The sequence below is a fragment of the Crocuta crocuta genome, unplaced genomic scaffold (genome assembly GCF_008692635.1).
Source record: "Crocuta crocuta isolate KB4526 unplaced genomic scaffold, BGI_CrCroc_1.0 scaffold96, whole genome shotgun sequence".
NCBI classification, from domain to species: Eukaryota; Metazoa; Chordata; class Mammalia; order Carnivora; family Hyaenidae; genus Crocuta; species Crocuta crocuta.
The window spans coordinates 4,932,495-4,936,166 of NW_027531522.1; the positions used below are offsets into that span (position 1 = coordinate 4,932,495).

General features: G+C 43.9%; 1 non-coding gene across 1 annotated transcript; it reads right to left on the bottom strand.

Moving 5' to 3' along the window:
• Positions 1-3,064: 3,064 nt before the first annotated feature.
• LOC144238656 (U6 spliceosomal RNA) lies at positions 3,065-3,173 on the bottom strand. Its single transcript, XR_013337180.1, has one exon. It is a non-coding gene; the product is annotated as a U6 spliceosomal RNA (small nuclear RNA).
• Between the last annotated feature and the right edge of the window lie 499 nt (positions 3,174-3,672).

Here is a 3,672-nt window from a genome sequence, read left to right on the forward strand (position 1 = left end):
TTTGGGAGATTTTACTTTTTTTTTAAATTTTTAAAAATTTTTTATATCTTTATTTTATTTTGAGAGACAGACAGAGAGCAAATGGGGGAAGGGGAGAGAGAGAGGGAGACACAGAACGTGAAGCAGGCTCCAGGCTCTGAGCTGTCAGCACAGAGCCCAACGCGGGGCTCGAACCCACAGACTGTGAGATCATGACCTGAGCCGAAGTCAGACGCCTAACTGACTGAGCCACCCAGGCGCCCCACTTTTTTTTTTTTTAATGCTTATTTCTTTTTGAGAGAGGGAGAGAATGAGGAGGGGAGGGACAGATAGAGGGAGACAGAGGATCTGAATGGGCTCTGTGCTGATAGCAGTGAGCCCGATGCGGGGCTTGAACTCACAAACCTGTGAGACCATGATGTGAGCTGAAGTCAGACACCCAATCGACTGAGCCACCCAGGCGCTCCAGGAGTAGATATTATTAAAGAACTTGTAACAAACCTATTCGAAAATAGTTTTGTTGATTTGAATATTGTATTGCTTTCCTTCATGCTTGAGAAAACAGAATTTTACCATTAACAATTCTTAACATTGGTCTGAGCTATGAAAATAATATAATATGGAATTACAGCAATTATTTTTTTAATGTTTATTTATTTTGAGAGAGAGAGAGAGAGAGAGGAAGAGACAGAGGGAGAGAGACAGTATCCCAAGCAGGCTCCACTGCCAGCACGGAGCCCCACGGTGGGACTCAAACTCATAAATGGGGAGGCCATTACCTGAGTCGCTAACTGTCTGAGCCACTCAGGCGCCCCACGACAATAGTTTCAATGGCCACAAGTTTGGCCCATTCCAGCATGCACAGCCCTTTGTAATGTGACTTCGCGGATCCCATCCAGAAGCGGAATCCATTTTCCAGGCTTTGAAATGGAAGCCGGCCTCTGTGACTGACTTTGACAAATGTGATAGGGTGGAAGTGATGTTGTGCAAGTTCTAGAATTTAGGCCTTGGAAAGCTTTTGCAGCTTCCTCTTCGTCTTCTTGGAACCTCACGTCCCCCAAGAAGCCTGAGATTTTCCTCATGAGCATCTCCCACGGAGCCCAGCCCTCAGCACACCCACTAGCTGGATGCGGCTCTGTGAATGAGGCCAAGGAAATTCAGCAGAAGAACCACACAGCCAACAGAATCATGAAAAATAATAAATCATTGTTGGCCTAAGCCACGAAGCTTTGAGGTGGTTCGTTACACAGCCATAGATAACCATGCTTGTTAGCTGTAATGATCACAATCATACAAAGCTGAGAGAGCATTTGTTGATGTGTTTAAAGTGTTTAAATCAAGAGCTCAGCATTTTTTTTTAAGAGCCCGAATTAGCATATGCGAAGTCGTCACAGACCTGAGGTTCCTAGCTATGTGCGATTGCTAGATTGCTATCGTGATGTTTGCTTTTCAAGGAAACAGAAAAAAAAAAAAAAGAAAGTCACATCATTTCATATCATGCACAGAGCAACCCAGCGAAGCAGGCAGTGTGCTTGCTGTCTACACGTTAAGGTTGAATAAGGAGGCCCGGGAACGCAGCATGTGGTTCGAGAAAGGATCTCCCCGAGATGTCAATGTTTCCTACTTGGAAAACAAAGAGATTGTATTAGGGGATTTCTGAAGTTCCTTTCATCATGGCAGAAGTCTCGGACGGGGCCACAGGAGCCGGTGGAGTGGAGGACAGAGCTGATCCTAGCAGGAGCAGAGGCAGAGAGAAACCAGGCTGCATCTGGGTTCAATGGAAAGCCGTTTGTTCACTCCATCCATTCAACAATAATGTGCGGGGTGGTTTTCATCTGCCCAGCACTGTTCTAGGCAAAAAGCCTCGGCTTCTATGGGAGTTATTCTGGTGGGGGGCTTATGACAAGGAAACAAACACTCTGATAATAGAGAAGGGTGTTGTGAAAAAAATATAAGGGTGATGTAATAAAGAATAATGGTGGTAAGTGTGGAGGGTCCCTTAGGTGGTCAGGGAAGGCCTCTCTGAGATGATGATTGACAGACATGGGTTTAAGTCCAGCTGCTGCTGCTTCTTAGCTGTGTGACATGATGCATCCAAGTAACCCCTCTTAGGCTTAGTTTTAATTTTTTAATTTTTAAGTTTATTTGTTTTGAGAGAGAGTGAGAGAGAGAGTGAGAGAAAGCAGGGGAGGGGCAGGGAGAGAGGGAGAGAGAGAAAATGATAAGCAGGCTCTGCACTGACAGTGCAGAGACCACCGTGGGGCTTGAACCCACAAATGGTGAGATCATGACCTGAGCTGAAACCAAGACGCAGTTGCTTCACTGATTAAGCCATCCAGGCGGCCCTCGTCTTAACCACTTTTAAGTGTATATTTTAGTGGTATGAAGTACATGCATACTGTTGTATAACTATCGCCACCATTCATCTCCAGAACAGTTTTCATTTTGCAAAACTAAAACTTTGTACCCAGGACACCTGGCTGGCTGGCAGTAGAGCAAGCAAATCTTGATCTTGGGGTTGGGGGTTTGAGCCTCATGCTGAGTGTAGACATTATCTAAATAATAAAATCTTAAAAAAAAAACTCACAATAACTCTGTACCCATTAAACACCAACTTCCTATCCCGCTACCTCTAGGCCGTTGGTAACCCCCTGGCACCCACCATTTTACTTTCTGTCTCTGCCTGTTTGACTACTCCAAGTACCTCATATAAGTGGAATTCTACAGTATTTATCCTTTTGTGACTGGGTTATTTCACTTAACGTAAGATCTTCAAGTTTTATTCATGCTGAAGCATCAGAATTTTCTTCCTGTTTATTTATTTTTATTAAAAACTTTTTTTAATGTTTCTTTTTAAGAGACAGAGAGACAGAGCATGAGCAGGGAAGGGGCAGAGAGAGAGGAGGAGAGACAGAATCTGAAGCAGGTTCCAGGCTCTGAGCTGTCAGCACAGAGCTCGATGCGGGGCTTGAACCCATGAACTGTGAGATCATGACTTGAGCCGAAGTTGGACACTTAACTGACTGAGCCACCCAGGCGCCCCTATTTAGTTTTAATTTCAATATAGTTGACACATAATGTTACAAAAAATATGGAATGCTTCACAAATTAATATATTATCCTTGCACAGGGGCCATGCTAGTCTTTCTTCTCTGTATTTGTAATTTTAGTATAGGTGCTATCGAAGCCAGCATTTTCCTGTTTAAAGCTGAGTAATATTCCGGTGTGTGTGTGTGTGTGTGTGTGTGTGTGTGTGTGTACCACATTTTATTTACCCATTTGTCTGTTGATAAACATCTGGGTAGCTTCCACCTTCTGGCCACTCTGAATAATGCTGTTGTGAATATGGGAGCACAAATATCTGTTTGTATCCCTGCTTTTAATTCTTTTAATACCCAGAAGTGGCATTGCTGAATCATATGGTAATTCTATTTTTAATTTTTGAAGAACTGCTGCATATGACTATTCTTTCTATTTAAAACATTAAAAAAAAACATTTATTCATTTTTGAGAGACACAGAGAGGGCGCCTAGGTGGCTCAGTCAGTTAAGCATCGACTTCGGCTCAGGTCATTATCTCACCACTGGTGGGTTTAAGCTCCCCCCGCCCCCCATCGGGTTCTGTGCTTCTGTGCTGACAGCTCAGAGCCTGGAGGCTGCTTCGGATTCTGTGTCTATCCTCTCTCTCTGCCCC